Genomic DNA, 17,272 nt, shown 5'->3' with positions numbered 1-17,272 from the left:
AGGAAGTCAGCATCATTATCCCCACTTCACCGAGGGGGAAACTGAGGCCTGGAGAGGAGACGTGAGTTGCAAAGTGGGACAATAGGCTAATGTCAGAGGTAGGACTAGAGTCCCAACCCCATGTGTTATCTTCTGGGCCACACGACCCCTTGTTACCCCTCAGTACAACATTGAGAAGGGGTTCCCGCTGCTGCCCATCTTCCAGGGGCACAAGAAGAACTTTTTGTGTTGTGCCCAGACTCCACTCAGACAGCTCCCTGCTGACACCAAAGAAGATTATGGAGCAAAGTGAGATTGGGCCTCTGCGATCTAATTTACGCAGCAGCCAGGGCCGGCTGATGGGCACGTTGCAATTGGCCCCCCACTTTGGTCCTCACCCCCAAGAAACACCATGCAGAAGCTACAGAGAGGTGTGGCTTCTATACAGCAAGGTGCACTACCCCCTGCTGCCACTGGGGGGACCCCTGCCGGGGCTTGGGCGTCTCCCGCGGCGGCAATACCGCTGCGTGCCAGCGGAGGGCGCGTCAGCCCTAGCGAGGGGCGCTGCCGCGCCTGGGAGGCGGAGGCGGCCGCTGAGGAGCCGGCTCCGTGCACGGGCCAGAGGCGGGGTGAGGGGCGTCTGCAGCTGTTTCTCCAGGCCCAGCAGCACGTGTGTGGGCAGGGGAGTTGGGGTCTCTCAGCCAGGGAAGGGTCTGGTCTGGTCTGGGGGGGTGAGGACACGTCCCCCGCTCCCCCAAAGAGTCCCCGTGGGACCGTGTGCAGGTGGCCTCAGTTTCCCCCTCTGCAAAATGGGGTTGATAATCCTTGCCTTGCCCCCCCCCCGCGTGCACCACGCTCCCCTGGTGGATATTCCCTGACGCACACTCAGCTCGGCTTCCCCACGCGTGGGCGCGCACGGATACAGGGACACACTGCACTGCTGTCTCATGGGCACACCCATGTGCACACACAAACCCATGCACACACCCAGCTGCCCAGTGCACACTGCTCTGCTCTCCCTGTTCTCCCCCCGCCCGGCAGGTGCACACACCCAGTCACGCTTTCTGCGCTGCTCCCCTGACACACGTTTGCACACACACACACAGCTGCTCCTGGCATGCACATAAACCCCCACACTGCCCTGTTCTCCCTGACACACACAGGCACCCACCTCCTGCTGCCCCTGGCACGTGCACACACCCACACACTGCCCTGCTGTCTGTGGCACACACACACCCTGAGAAACACATGCTCCCAGCAAATCAGGCTGCTCCCTCACCCCATTCACAGCAGCTGCTGGCTAAGCCAGGGGGCTGGATGTGTGTGCTAGACTCTAGCTGGCGCGCCCTGGCGTGTGGACTCTCTGCTAATCCCAGAGCTGCTGTCTGTGTGCCGTGCAGGTCCCGGGGGACCCAGGCCAGGCGGTCAGCGGGGTAACCCCAGAGGGGCTCGGCGAGGAAGCCTGGCGCTGCCGGCTCCACCGGGTCGTGTGCAGACACCTCGGGGGTGGATGCAGTTTCCTAAGCCTCTTGTTGCTCTGGCTTTGAGGTGTGCCCTGTCAGAGGGGCTGGCAGTCTGCAGCTGGCCCGGGTGCTACAGGTGCTGGAACTGGGGGTGCGGCGGTTTCCATCTGATCCAGGGTTTACAATTTGGTTCAGTGGCTCTCAGCACCCCCGGCACCTTCTTCTGCAGGTCTCCCCTCCATCCCTCCCCCCGTTGTGACCTAAGATACCCACCTGGGGCACAAGCCTTTTAACCCCCGTCCCCACATGTCCTTCCCCCTCCGTGTCTGTGTCAGTGGGGTGCATGGTGGAGCCAGAGGAGAGCGTGTAAGCGGGGTGAGCGGCTGTGCACAAGGGTGCAGTTGGCAGGCTGTGCCTGTGGATGGTGGAGAGGGGGTGAGTGTGAGGGCTTGTGATGGTGGCAGTGCTGAGGTGTGCCAGGGGGGTCAAGAGTATGGAGAAACGGGGCTGGAGCATGAATGGGGCGGAGAGGAAGGGGACATGCCAGTGTGGGTGGGGTTCAGATTTCAGTGCTGGGAGGCTCTGAAACGTTCTCTCCTCTTCTTGCAGGGCTGGGTGCTGCTCAGGGTGTGTGTGGTGGCCTGCGCACTGGGCTGGGAGTCAGGAGACCTGTGTTCTGTTCCCGCCTCCGCCACCAAACAATTGTGTGACCTCAGGTAAGTCCCCTTGCCTCTCTGTGCCTCAGTTTCCCCTCCTACCCTTCATCTGTTGTGTCTGTATAGACTGCAAGCTCTCTGAGGCGCGGAACATGCCTCGCTACGTGTCAATACAGCACCTAGCACAATGGAGCCTTGAGCTCAGGCAAGACCTCTAGGTTCTACCATAATATAATTAATAATAACATGTGGGTGATGCTGCCTATCCCCGCGGTTGTACCCTGAGACATCCACGCTGAACCCAATTGTCTGTACAAGTCTTCAGCCCCTGAATTTTCCCACCAGTTATAGCAACAACAGGAGCCCTAGTGTAGACAGGCTGCCGGCGTTTTGACCAACCCACTCAGAGTAGGTCTAGATGACAGGATCGTGGAAATGTCAGGAGCCCATCTACACTAGGACTGTCAGCAATATGGGATGTAAGGTGCCAGTGTCTAGTGCAGACGGGGCCGGAGTGTGTCAGACCACAGGTTGCTCAGGGTCTCCGGCCGTGAGTTCTAAGTGCCGTGCGGTGGTGCTGTGTGGTTGGAAATGGATTGTGGTGGAAGGAAGTTCCAAGACTCCAGAGCCACTGGCCCTGCAGCCCCCTGCCCTGAATCAGACCAGGTGGGTTTTGTGCTGGACCTGCCCAGCTCACCACACCCTGGTCTCAGGCTGGAGAGAGGAGGATTGGAAACCGACCTGAGAACAGGTTGAGAACAGGTTCTGCTGAGAACAAGGATGAACAGGTTGGGTTTAGACAAGAGAATGAGAGGAGGGATTGGGGGGAGGAGAGAGCCCCCCCCAATCTAAAGTGGGCTCTGAACCAGCCACAGAACCTAGACACCTGTGCAATGTGAGCTAGATCAGACCCAGATCTGAGATGTGGGGCTGGCCCCCTATCTTCTAATGGGCCAAGCCAAAACCCTGGATCCAAACAGCCTCTAACCTTGCATCAGAATTTGCAGCTTGAACCCAGCTCTACCAAAAGCAAACAAAACAGGGAACAACCTCAGTTCTTCCTCTTGCTCCCAGGGCCAGCGCGGGTGCCCGGGCAGGTGGTGGTTCAGATATGGGGAGTATGCGACTGGCTAGAGGAGAAAGGCGGACGCGTGGAGCAGAGGGTGTCAGTCAGCGCTTGCCCAGTGAGTGAGTGAAGGCTAGAGAGGTCCTGACCTGGGGCTCAGTGCAGGTCGTGGCTGAAGGGGGTGGTGGGAACGGCAGGCTTGGCCAGCCGGTGGGGAATCCCCACAGGATATCGATGTGTGCACTGGGCTGCCAGCCAGGCAGGTTCCATGCAAGCAGGATTCCCAGCAGAACAAGGACCCTGCGGCATGTCAGTTGGGCACAGAAGAGGCAGCAGGATACCACTGGGATCTCCCCTGCAGCGTGCTGTCACCTCTCGGGCTCTCTGGCAGGGATAGGCAGGCTACAGGGACGCCACCTGTTGGTTCTTTCCCTTGCACTGGCCAAGGGGGTGGTAAGCGGCTCCTCCCTTCCGCTACCAAAACCCAGGGCCCCGTGCCATCCTCTCCCCCTGGAGAGGCGGTGGCTTTTCGTCTCCTTTTCAATGAGTTCTTACAAAGGGAGGGAGAGCGTCACATCCTCATCTGGCAAAATATCAGGGAGTGATTCAGAGAGAAGGCGAGCGGCAGAGAGAGGCAGCCCACACAGGAGAGTTGTTTCTAGTTTCCAAATGTCAGCATGTCCTTTAATTAAACGCTGATTAACTGGGGACGCGCTCCCTCGCGCTAGAACAGGGCTGCTGCCATTAACATCAGGCTGCTCCGAGAACTGGGGCCTTCGGCTCTCACTTCCTCTCGTCCTTGGGGGATAAACTATCTGGTTCAAAGGGGGGAGTGGGGAGCCATCAGGAAAGAGTGTGGTCTCATGGCTAGGGCACTGAGCTGGGAGTAAGGAGACCTGGGTTCTGCTCTTGCCACTGAACTGCCGTATGACCTTGCCCAAGTCACTTCCCCTTCTTGTGCTCTCGTTTCCCCGCCCACCCTTTGTTGCGGCTCGTTAGACAGTGAGCTCTTCAGGGCTGGGGCGCTCTCTCACTCCTATATTGTCTACACGCAGACGTTGCACTGGTTTAACTGAAATGAGTATTAAACCAGTGCAAGCCCTTGTGCGGATGCTCTTCTTTCGGTTTAAGAGCAGCTCATTTTACCTCAGCTTGAACCTGTTCCCCGTCGACTTCAGCTAAACTGCAATAAACCTGTTGCAGACCAAAATGAATGTCCACACAGCCTCTTGCACTGGTTTAAGATTATACCTAGAGCGGTGCTGCTTCCTCATGCAGATACCCTGAATGTATGTGCTGCTGGGGCCTCTGGCTGCTAGCTTAATACCCCCAATAACAATTGCCTAAACCTCAGCCAGTGTTCTTTTGTTCCCAGAACACCCAAGGCCCTGCTGCAGGATCATGGAAGCCCAGGGGATTGTTGCCCTTGGCTTTACCGGAGTTGGATCACACTCCTCTCTTAATTCCCCTGTAACACTGTGTTACGATTCCCAAGTACACATGCATAATTACATAGATGATTGTCAGCAAGAGGTGCATTCTAGCTCAACCACAAGATAGGTGCTGGATGCAGGGTGATGTTCCCTGGCCTTTGCTATGTAATTCAGACTAGATGGTCAGAATGGTCCTTTCTGGCCTTAACACCTGTGACTTTGACACAGATTTGACTTTTGTCATCTGTCTACATGTTGTTTGTCCTTTGTCCTGTGACATGTGGAAGCCATTCAACTCCAGAGCTCCCTGGGGACAGAGACTTCACAGGAAAAGGAAAGGAAGGCCCCACAGCCACAGCACTGTCTGCTGTGCCTTGCCTCAGTAGTGTAGCTCTATTACAGACAACTGGGTAATCTGTCTGTAGAAGACTCATTGGAAATTTACTGCAAGGTGACAGCACCTCAGGGAGCAATGTGGGGCAAGATTTTCACAGCAGACTAGGGGATTTCCACACGCTGAAGTGAACAGGTGTTTCTCAGTCTCCTAGACTGCTTTGAAAACTTCTGCCTCTCGGACAGCATATTAAATCTCTTATTGGACAGCCCCCTTTGAGAGACCACTTCTGTACTATGTCCAGTCAGTGACTCATATGCGGGAAGGCTGGGGCACAGGGCACTGGCCTGGGGCAGTGGCATCATGTCTCAGGAGCCTCCTAAGAAATGTTAAATAGTTCAAGGCCTGTTTCTCGATGCCAGGGAGTGGGAGGAAGGGTTTATTTTCCCTCTTCCTGAACAGCAACTGTTGCGCTTTGCATTATCCAGTTCTGGCATCTGCACCAAAAGATCATGCCGTTTATACCTTCCTCCTGCCGGTAGGCGGGCGCTGGCGGTGGTGTGGGCTCTGAGAACTCCGAGGTCTCTTTGCGTTGCTAAGAGCTGGAGTAAAGCGCTACACAATGGAAACCATTTTCAGTGCAAAGCAGCAAATTTTGTTTGTCCTACAAAACCCAGCAACTACGCTAGCTATCCTTAAGTGCCATCTACTGGCACTTTATTTATTAACTCATTTGCATATATACAGCTACAGGACACTCCCATAACATCCACCGCCTTTATAGCGTAGAGAGGCATTGGATTGGTTGGAAAATACATCCTGTCTGCTCGGGTGATGTAGAACCGTCAAAAGGATTCTGTGTCAGCACTGTTCCCAGCCCCTAGCATAGGGGGCAGAGTGGGGGTATGTCTGGGGCATGGCCAGAGCACACGGCACTATGGTTAGTCTCTTCTTCTCAAGACCTCTTGGGGGCCATGGTCAGCAGTATATAACATAGAGCAGCCTGAGGCTGCTCTAATTTATACCAGGGGCCAGACAGGACACTGGACTATGGGAATGCAAAAATGACTTAAAGCTACCTTTTCCCTACCTCCCCTTCCATCCCTGCCTGGGGTAACCAAGAATCCAACCCTGAGTCTGTAGAAATGGAATGCAAGAGCCATGTGCTTCTGGGGGGGAGTTACCCCTCCCCCAAACATCAAGCCCTGGGGCTGTCATGTGACAATGGCAGGGCAGGGGTAGTCAAGATCCAAATTTCTCGGTCAAGGTCCAGACTCCAGAGAAAATAATAACAATAATGATAATAAGTAAATAAAAAGATTTCAGGATCCAGTCCAAAGTATTTGGCAATCCGGATTTGACCGGCAGGCTGCTTATTGATTCCTCCTGGCATAGGGAGCCACTTTCTTCTAACACTGAATAAGGAACTTTGTATAATAAAGAAGACAAGGTGATTCCCTAAAGCACTTTCTCCCTCTACTTCACTGCAGAGCTGCTGTCTTGACCCTTCCCATGCCACCATCTGCCTGGCTTTCTGCTACCGTTTTAAAGAAGCAGGATTGGTGCTGGACACTCATCAGGGCTGTTTGCTAAGCCTTAAGGCCAAATGAGCAGAGACGTAGGTCAAAAGCCTGCCTTCCAGTGGAAATGCAGCCCCTGCCTCTCTGTAATCCCCTCTGCCCATCTGAGCACTTGCAAGCCTAACGCTGGACTAGGAAGTGCCGTCCTTGTCAGTGAGCTTGCTGCTGCTCATTAAATCTCGACCCACAAATCCCGAGCAGCGCAGTGTGTTGCACTCCCACAAGGAGTCCGCCTGTCCCTTGGCCCCTGCTCGCTGTCTGGCATTGCCTGCCTGGCTATCATGCCAGCGCCCGAGTTAGCAGCCCACCGGCCCAACAGGTACCAACCCGCTCTGTCCTGCTGCTCTCCCTGCGTCTTGTCCAGCCTCCGCTCCTGACTTTTCTGCGAACACGAGCAGAACATGGAGAGACCCAGAGGGAGAGATTGCAGCAAAGTGTTTTGTGCTGGGAGGGATATGAGGTTTTGGGGGGTGGGAGGGTTTGAGGGGAAGCAGGATGAATCATTTTAGAGGAAGCCAGATTTCCATATCCCCCCTGCTGGAAAATTAAAGTCTGATCTTAGTTTCAGAGTAGCAGCCGTGTTAGTCTGTATCCTTAAAAAGAAAAGGAGGACCTGTGGCACCTTAGAGACTAACAAATGGCTTTTGGAACCCTGCCTTGCAGCGCCTTGGAAAGCACGTACCTCTCAGCAGCCGGCCCTGTCGGGATCAGTGTCCATGCCGTCTACCTGGCAGCAGGATCTTCCTTCCCCTCGTGCTGAGCATCATCTTTTCTCTGAACACGGAGGTAGTCAAAAGCTGCAACTTAAGGACTTGACAGACTGGGGAGGGCTGGATGGACTCATTGTGCATGCAAAGCAGCCATTGGCGCTGCCTCTCCAGCTGCCGTGCCAGTAGGTTAGGTTACGCGTGTCATCCCTCTCCTCTGTTCCTCATATTCCTGTGTCACCGTCCTTCCCCGCTTGGTGCTAGAAGGGAGGAGGGGGGAGGTTAAGTTATTGCTGTGGGGGGGGGCGGGGAGATTAACAAGGCGGCTCGAGTCAAGCCTGCCGCCTAGTGTGTGCACTAGTGTGTGCACTAGAGCAGATGCAAATGCTGCTAGAGGCAGAGACCAGTCTAGCAAAGCCACCTCTTCTGCCGTCGCCAGTTCCCGCCCTGCACAGTGCAGCATATGGTGTATGGTTTTTAATTTCCTGGGCACGACACTTCTAATGGCAACTAGCAGTTTCTTGTTGCTCTTTATCAGGCCTTTTATTAACCCCCTGCTGTCCCCGTTGGCTGAGCAAAGCGCTTCCCCTTTTACTGCTCGGTGCTTCCCGCGCCTTGCCAAGTCCTCAGCAGAATTCTTGTCTCCGGGGTTTGAGTCCCAGCCAGTGTAATGAGATCTGTATTTCGCCTTTAAGGCAGCATTTCCCCAACTTTGGGGGAAATTAAACCAGTCATGCCCCTTCTTCCACCCTGCCACATGGTGTTAAATGCAAACCCCAAATGAGCTGTCGTTGAGTCGATTGCATAGATCTTCACAGTGTGATCAAGATAGTTAACATTTAAAGTATTGTCATTGGCATCTGAGCTAGCAACCATTGAGGGTGTTGTTTCAGGCTCTCTGCAAACTCAGGCAGAGTCGCTGCATGGGTTACGCTTGTCACGCTTTGAAGTGTTTTTTGCAACCATAACAGCTAAAAGCTTACTTTTTTTTTTTAAAAAACATGAAAGCTGAGGCTCTGGAGAACAGTTTGAGAAGCCTGCCAACCCCACTGGCAAGTACAGGGGGACATGCCCCCATACTTTTGTAAAATGTTTGTTTAAGGAACTTTATGAGAACTTTATCACTTGAACTCTCTTTCCATCCAACATAGTTCAGTGGAGTTAAAAGGGATTGCTAGTTTCTTCTCCTTATTTACAACTCTCGAACATGGGCAGAGGTTTGATGACAAACGCTGTGCTGTGTGTGGAGTTAGGCATTGAAAGCATTAGCTTTTGTTTGGTAAATGCCAATTTCCCTGTACACGCAGAAACCGATGAAAAGATATTTCCCTTGTTAATAACAGACAGGCAAAGTAAGAAAAACGCTGCTTGAGGACTTACTAGAGTTTGATTTAAGGCTATTGACTTTGTATCTTTTGACACATGATGTTTACAGTTTGTGTTTTAATGGTTATAAAGCTTGAATTTTTTGAATCTCTTCATCAACTGTCATTAATAATTGCTTGACCCTCCTACAGTCTGAACCTCCCATAATTTCCTGCCATGGGGGGCATATAAATTGATTACAATTGAAAAAATGATTACAAATAAACATCAATATTATCTGTTGAAATTATAAAATAATAAAAACCTAATTCTGCCAAGCGTAGGTATAGTTAAAGTGGGACAACTTTTGTGTCTAGACAAGCCCCCACCCTGCTTCATTCTGCCTAGTACAGTATTGCAGGGGAAGTAATACAAGATCAGCCCGTACAGTAAACCCCCTATTTCATAAAATCGAAATGTTCATAAAATCAAACCCCACAGGTGCAGGGCCTGGTGAACTGTGTGGCTTTTTTCTTGTCCTTCACCTCACTGCAATGGGGTTGCCCTTGCACTGAAGGCAGTGGAATGGAAATCCATGCCAACCTGTTCCTCACTGTAAAATCGAGGCTCCGGCTGAACAGGTGCCGACTTTCCAAAGACTGCCCCAGACCCTGCGCCCACTCCACCCCTTCCCCCAAGACCCTGCCCTGCCCCGCCTCTTTCGGCCCCCACTCTATCTCTGCCCTACCTCTTCCCTCCCAGTTCCTCCCCCTCCCCTAGGCACACTGCATCCTCACTCCCCTCTATGCCTTGAGCCTCCTACACACTGCAAAACAGCTGATTGCGGCAAGCGGGAGGCACTGCGGGGGGTGAGGAGCAGCTGATAGGGGGGCTGCTGGTGAGTGCTCAGCACCCGCCATTTTTTCCCCATGGGTGCTCCAGCCCTGGAACACCCATGAAGTCAGTGCCTGTGCTTGGAGTATGTATAGACATTTCCTATTTCTGGCTAATCTATTGCTGTTCCTATGTGCTGATCCCGGCGGTGTCTCACTGGAGCTCTCATCCTCTCCCAGGCATTGAAAAGCACAAAAATGATCCCGTTAGTGTGCATGGGGCATAGCAAATGGATTTGCCATTTTTTGCAGACTTGGTTTTTTTTAACAAAAGGGAAAAAAAATAATCACTTCATGCTGCTGCAGTTACAAAGCAATACAAAGGCTGGCAAGCAATTTTAATCACGTACCCATTGTCTTGCTCTGCCCAAAGAGTGTTTTGTAAGGATGATTAGGACAGCAGATGCAAACAAAGAATTCTTCCATTCATTTCATTCTTCGGTAGTGCCTAGAATTGTTGTTACGTTCTCACAGATCCACAGCAACGTCAGATTTCACTGTTGTCCCTATGATATGCATAATGGCCACTTAGAACTGCCCAGGAATGGAGCCCAGATCCTCCAGCTCCAGAATCGAAGGCCTCTACTGCTTGAGCTAAATGAGACTCTCCTTAGCAGTATAGGGCCTGTCACGTGCTGGTGGGCAGCTCTGATTTTATCCACTAGAGGGCAGTGGTTTGCATCTGCCTAATCCAATTAAGCGCAACACTCTGTGACTATTATTGCAAATCTTTGCACTGTTGAAGAGTGAAGAGGAATGGAGGAATTCTCGGAGCCAGCTGCTGGAGGGAGTTATTTTTGAGCAGCAGGCAAGAAACACGGCGGTTTGTGGATTATTGACAATGAAAATGAGTGTTTGCAGGATCAAATCAAACAGCTGTCAGATGTTAACAGCTTTCAGCTGCTACCGACCTGGATAGGGCTTAGACCAGCCAAGCTAGAGATTGAAAGGCTTTATACTTAGACCTGCCTTGAGTGCAGGGGAGTTGACTAGATGGTCTCTGGAGGTCCCTTCCAGTTCTGTGATTCTGTAGCAGAATACCAATACCAAGCCCCTGGGCCGGTTAGTCCTTCTCCAAAAGAGCTCCTCATGGCTTCTCAGAAGTTTCTGGTACAATTGCCCTGGCAAGGCAGAGGAACAGAACAGACTTGTTATCCTATTATCTTCTGAACATGAAGTACTGGCAGGGAAAGGCTATTTATTTAGCATTCAATTTCCTGAATTTGTACACATCCTTCTCTAGGAATAGTTCCAGGTGCATTTTCAGCAGCAAGTCTCCTGTCGGTCGGGTCTCTGCATAGACTGGTTCTCTGCAGGGAAATGTGTGCACATGGCGTTTCTGCAGGGAAATGTGTACCCATGGAGTTCCCAGCACTGCAGAAATCAAGGAGAAATGACCAGCCCCGGGGATGTGGTTTGAGGGGCAACAGGAGGAACAGAGCCAGAGACACAGAGATTGGGGACTCTTGTGGGCACTATACTTGTGCTCCAAGGAGAGACTGATCAAAGTCGAGTGAGTTCACTAGTGAGGAAGAGAGGGTCCACGTGCACACATATGGATACTCATACACATGTAGACACGTGAATGTACACAGATGGACACACACACAGTACGCATGCATAGAAACAAATACATACATTTAAATACACCCCCACAGCCCCATATCAGTGCCCATTAAATGAGAGGGCTCTGGTTCTGACAGTACAGATGATACAGCGCCGGGCACAATGGGGCCCTGATTCCTGGCTGGCACCTCTAAACTCTACTGTAATATAAACAATGTCAGTAATTTATTACCATGCCACAAACCAGATTCTCAGGGATAAGTGAGTTTTTTCAAGCAGGCCCCCATCAGAGTCTGGCCCCATTGTGGACAAACTTATATAAAACAGCGCCCGGCTCGGGAGGTTTACGGCCTTGGGTGCTGCTGTAACATAAAAAGCAAACAGTAATGGTCAGCCATAGTTAAGGTTAAGAGTCACTGTTCACAGACGACTATTCTAAAAATGCACATGCTGTGGGGTAGGGTTAGTGCTCCAAATTTGGGGTCATTTGAGCAAGCGGTTCATGAGATTTAGTACCCCTAAAAAATGTATGTTTACAGAATCAGCTGCTTGTTGCAGTACAGTAGAACCTCAGAGTTGCAAACACCTTGGGAATGGAGGTTGTTTGTAACTGAAACGTTTGTAACTCTGAACAAAACGTTCTGGTTGTTCTTTCAAACGTTTACAACGACTGAACATTGACTTAATACAACTTTGAAACTTTATTATACAGAGGGAAAATGCTGCTTTTAACTATCTTAATTTCAATGAAACAAGCCCAGAAACAGTTTCCTTACCTTGTCAAATCTTTTTTTTTTCAGCATTCCCTTTATTCTTTTAGTAGTTTACGTTTAACACAGTACTGTACTGTATTTGCTTTTTTGGGTGTGTGTGTGTCTGCTGCTGCCTGCTTGCGTATTTCTGGTTCCAAATGAGGTGTGTGGTCGTCCGGTCAGTTCTTAACTCTGAGGTTCTGCTATAGTAAAAAAGCTCTGTCATGATTGTAGGTTTTACATCTGACAGGTGTCTTTCCAAAATCCATCCACTAGAGGGAAGTGGAACCAGCATACATAGAGATTGGAACTGTGAGAGATAGCTTCTTTGCCTTGAACATATTTAAGCTAAGTTTAACAGTTGTGACATAGGCCAGACCCCCAGATATGTATCCTGACTCTGCCATGAGTAGCATAAACTCCCACTTCTCAGAAGCAAATCCTAATGCAGGGAAAAGATTTTTCCTCAACATTTTTAAAAGCCCCAACTTCATCTGTCTTAAATTTAAAAAATGGACTGAAATATAGAAAGTCTCCTTGAGACTTTACTGTTGTTCTTTCTTGTCACTGTTTTCCTTATTCTGAAATTGGCCATTCAGACCAAATGCACTTTGGTTGCTCCTTGTATAGGGGAAAAAACCATGCTCAGCACTTCTGTAATTCCCTTCCTCTGAGGAGACTTGAGGCTTGTTCCAAACCCTAACGCACAACAACCTTGCGAAACAGGCAGTGCCCTTCTGGTTGGACTGATGGGGACCTGAAGCAGTGACTCTCCTAGTGTCACACTGATTCAGTGGCAGAGCCAGGCCTGGAATGCCGGAGCCTGGACTCCCAGTCACAGTTTCCAACTTTCACGTGGTAAATAAGCACCCCGACTTTCACAATAAGCCAAAAATCAAGCTAATCCCATTTCAAAATAAGGCCAGGAGAAGCCAATTCCTAAGAACCTCAACACGCTTATGTGACTAGATCCCCCCAGCACACAGTCTGGGACTGTGGGGGGCCCACTGTGCACCCCTGACTCTCTCCCCTGCTTGCTGGGAGCCAATAAAAAAAAACCAACAAGCTGCAAGCCAAACAAGCTACAAGCCAAAAACTAGCCAACAAGCAGCTCACGAGCCAATTAAGCCAAAACCAAGACCAAGTTCTGTCTGCTCCCAGTCCCCACCTACTCTAAGCATTGAGCAGTGCTCTTATCTTTCAGTCAATGGTTCCCGGTAGGCCAGGACAAGGAAGCCCAGCAAATAAATATATATCTATATATCTCAATGCTATATGCAGCGGGGAGTTCATGGCTTTTTGCTTGAGCTCTCTGTGACCCTTCTCTGCCCTTATGTCAAGAGTAGCAGTGCAGAGAGATTCCTGGGAGGGGGGCTGGCAGCCATGGGGCTGCATCCCTGGTAGAACAGGTCTTACAGCCAGAGCTTGCCCCTGGGTTAATATTTAAAAGGCAGCAGTGTGCGTGCGTGTGTGTGTGTGTGTGTGTGTGTGTGTATGTATTGGGGGCCGAGGGATGCAAAATAGCTGCTGGCAATGCTGTTCTGGAGAGCTGCTTTAGCTCTCCTCTCCACCTGATTAACCCCTGCCCTACCACAGCATTATGCCTGGTACAGATCTGTGCCCTCTCTGTGTGATCAGAGGAGACAATGCTCTGTTCAGGCACAGGATGGGCCACAACTTGGTTGCCTGGTCGATACTTTTATCAACCACCAGGCTGGCTTGTGCTCACATCAGTGCTTGTGAGAATGGAGCCGATGCCATAGCCAGCTACGGGAAGGGCGACTGCTGGAGCTACACAGGGGTGCTTTAATTTGGCCTGGATGAAGGAAAGTTCGGTAGGCTGCCGGGCGCCACGGCGTGGGTGGCTGGGGCGGATTCACATCACATTGTGTCTGCGCGGGTTTGGCCTAGGCTGGGGTTATGCCAAGCCAGCTGGCCTTTTGGCAGCCAGTCATATCTCTGAACTGCCACCAGGTGGCAGCATGTCCAAAAATTAATGCAATGACCAACCAGGGCGAGGTTTGGGGGAGCTGGTTCTGTTCTTCATCTGGCTTGAGCACGGGTGATGTTGCCAGCCCAGGGACTCTGGGGATACCAGAGGAGCTGTCAGGGCACTGCAGATCTGTTGTGCTCTGAGGTTAAGAGTTCAGAGAGAGGTATCACAGGGACTGTCAGGAGTACAAGGGGACAGGGTTCAGACTGCACTTGAAGTGGAGGAGAATCTCCATTAGTGGTAAGGGGTGTGTGACATACACCTGTTTAGTTAAAAGAAAAGGAGTACTTGTGGCACCTTAGGGACTAACAAATTTATTAGAGCATAAGCTTTCGTGAGCTACAGCTCACTTGTTGTGATCCCATCCGGTAGGGGGTGCTCAGACACACTAGCCAGTTCATTATACTGTTTTTAACCAGAACAACGATGCAGCCCGTCGCACGTGGGTAGCTCAGTGAGGTCGGTGATGGGCTCCAGAGCTGATTCTCCCCTTTGGTCACCAGCCTGAATCCAGCCTGGGTCAGCTGGCTTCATGCTGCCCTCTGGGAAACCAGGTGGTGCTCACGGCCTGAGAGCCTGGCTTTCCACGGCACCATAACTGGCACTAATTGGCTCCCTTCTTGGCACTCGGAACCAGAGAGGCCAAGGAGAGAGCTGGCTTGTTTTTCCTCTGAAAAGGGTCTCTCCTGGGCCGGGCTGAGAGTGTGCGGGGAAGTTTGCCTTGTTCCCAGGCTGCACCTGTCCGGGGGCTAACCAGGATGTCATTCTCCAGGGCTTTGCATCCCACAAACTCTTTAAACATAAGAGCTGCCCTGATATCAGTGTCTTTCTGCAGGTGTGTCTGCTCCCCCCAAACCTCTGCCATGTGAAGCTAGCAGATCCAACAGCCCCAGGGCTCTGCGCTCTTCCTCACTTTGAAAAGGAGTACATTTGGTGGAAAAAACTTTTTTCCACCAAATGCATCCGATGAAGTGAGCTGTAGCTCACGAAAGCTTATGCTCTAATAAATTTGTTAGTCGCTAAGGTGCCACAAGTACTCCTTTTCTTTTTGCGAATACAGACTAACACGGCTGCTACTCTGAAACCTTCCTCACTTTGTCTCTGATCTCTCAGCTAACAGGGAAGCAGCTATGACAGGAGCAGCAGCAGGGTCTGCTCATGGCAACGCACGAGAGGGACCCGGGTTCAGATCCAGCCACAGCAGAGGGCAGGTAAACGGAGGCGGCAGAGGGCAGGAGATAGCACTTAATTCTTATTTGCAGAGCGTTGGAGGGAGGGACCCGGGCTGGCTCCCTGCAGCGGAGTCACAGCGGATCAGCTGTGCCTTATCTAACCAGGTGACTGATAACAAACCTATTCTCGGCTGGTCTCTTCCGCTGTCCAGGAAGTGCATCTGGGACTCGCTCACCTCCTTTGAGGCGGCTGTCCCAGCATGCTGGCCGCCATGCGGAGTGGCTGCTATGGGACACAATGACACAAGCTGGAATTTTCAAAAGGGCTCAGACCCCCACAGTCAGGGTCAGATGTTCAGAAGAGCTCAGCTCCCACCGACGCAGTGATCAGCTGTAAGCAGGTTGGGTGCTGAGCCCTTAAAAATCTGGCCTATGAATGTCTTCCTCCTGGTAATGCCATGTATAGGTCATGAGTCCCCAGTCAAAAAGCTCAGAACCAGACCCACAGAATAACCCTGTGCCCTTCTCTAGCATCCTCCCTGCGTGTTACTGAATTGTGCCCCGTGATACCTATCTGTGAAATATTTTCTAGAGGAGAAAGCTGAAGCAGAGAGAGCAGAAGCAACGTGCCCAATCTTCACCCAGCAGCAGAGAGATTAGAACCCAGATCTCCCCACTTCCATACTGGTTCCTTATCCAGTAGACCATACTGCCTCCCTGGAGTCTCAGCTGTTTAACTGGAAGTCCACCCTCCATCAGATGCAGACTCAGCGTTTCAGGTCAGTGTCCCATTTACGTCAGCAAGTCTGAAGCTGTGTCTAGAGCCACACACCACTCAGCATCTTTGGCTGGGTCATTTGAGTTTGCTTTTTTTCTTTTTTTTTTCCCCCATTCCTTTTGCTTCATATGGTTTCTTCCTCCTCTTGAGCTTTGCTTTCAGGTTCGCGTTCCTGGCAACTTACAATGAACCTCCAAACAGAATTGGCCTCTCCCTTTAAGCTCTGTGCATCATGTAGCGGTTTTCAAGGGTTTCTGAGAGTTTGATGGATTTAGATCTGTCATGTGAACCGTCATTTTGTGCAGGACTAAAGTGAAGCCACCAAACGTGATCTCCGAAAGCTGATCTGCAGAATCCTTCCAAACCAGATCAGTGTTAAATAGGGGCTTGAGCACCCAACATTTAGATCTGGTTCCCAAGCACCCCAAACTTTGGGGATGTTGGATTCCAGGAGTTTGGGGAGGCCTATTATCTAAATGGAACCAGCTGCAAAATTGTGAGTAGGATCTGCATTCATATACTAGCCCCATTCCCGCCCCACCCCCCACAAAGTTGGGAGCTGTTTGGATTTGGGGTTTGGTTTGGATCCAGAATCTTCAGCCTGACAGAGTAAATGTGCAAAGTCCAGCACAATATGCAAAATCACCCTGACATTTCCCTTATGTTTGCTTAACGAGTAAGCAGCTAAAAATATGTTGGTTATATCCAGAGGCTTGTGAACCAAAAGATTTAAAGCCTTAAACAGTTGTTCTAACCTTGTACTCATTGCTCTCAGTTCTACACAAATGTAGCTTCATTGACTAATAGCATTATTCCTGATGTACGCCATGCGAATGCTAGGAGGGTCACATCCAGCTCCTGCAAATGTAGGTGCTCTTCTGTGGAGTTTCTGGATGTAATTTATAAGGCTCTCGACAGTGTAGAGAGAAGCTTCATAGAGACCAGTCCTGACAAAACCTTCAGCCATTGCTTTGGCAGCTGTGCAAGTGCAGGGAAAGCTGCTTCATTCACCAAAACAGTGCTAGAATTGCGCTGTTTAATAATCTGCATTAGGATTTGCTACTTTGGACTTGAGCTGTCGTCAGTGGGTGTTTTGTAGATTACAGGTCTGGTTCTGTGCTGCCCTTCTTGGAGGCACGGCACAGGGAGGGATGGACAAAGATGCCTTTAAGATCCCCAGATTCTGGCCCAGATGAGGGCCAGTTTGGTACCTAACATGACTGAGAGCAACTCTGGGTGATGCTATCATTTATGGCTGCCTCCTAAGGGCTGTCATAGCCCACAGTGCCTGGAGTGTTATGCATTGCAGAAACCCCCTGTCTCATCGCTTATGCGCCCTACACTGGGCCTTGCCAGGGGAGCAGGGCAGGGTCAGTTACACTGGTCCTGTAATGCTCTGGTACCAGGGGAATTCTGCCCCAGCCATAGAGGCCAGGGAAGAGTGGAGAGTGCTATCTGCATTCTAAAGGGACAATTTCCCTGGGCTTTAAGTTACAGATCAAACCAGCATGTATCAGAGCTTGGCTGTATTTGTTCAGAACATCTGGGTCTTACAAGGCAGGATGATTCTGCAAGTACCCAGAAGTCCCTTTTGT

General features: G+C 50.9%; 1 long non-coding RNA gene across 1 annotated transcript in view; it reads right to left on the bottom strand.

The window, feature by feature from the left end:
• Positions 1 to 7,464, bottom strand: part of LOC119846284 — a 66,739-nt gene extending 59,275 nt beyond the window's left edge. The window contains exon 1 of the long non-coding RNA XR_006276573.1: positions 7,194 to 7,464. This is a non-coding gene — a long non-coding RNA (uncharacterized LOC119846284). The remainder of the gene's footprint in view (positions 1 to 7,193) is intronic.
• Between the last annotated feature and the right edge of the window lie 9,808 nt (positions 7,465 to 17,272).

The sequence above is a fragment of the Dermochelys coriacea genome, chromosome 21, assembly GCF_009764565.3.
Source record: "Dermochelys coriacea isolate rDerCor1 chromosome 21, rDerCor1.pri.v4, whole genome shotgun sequence".
NCBI classification, from domain to species: domain Eukaryota; kingdom Metazoa; phylum Chordata; order Testudines; family Dermochelyidae; genus Dermochelys; species Dermochelys coriacea.
This window is presented reverse-complemented; position numbering and strand designations above follow the sequence as displayed.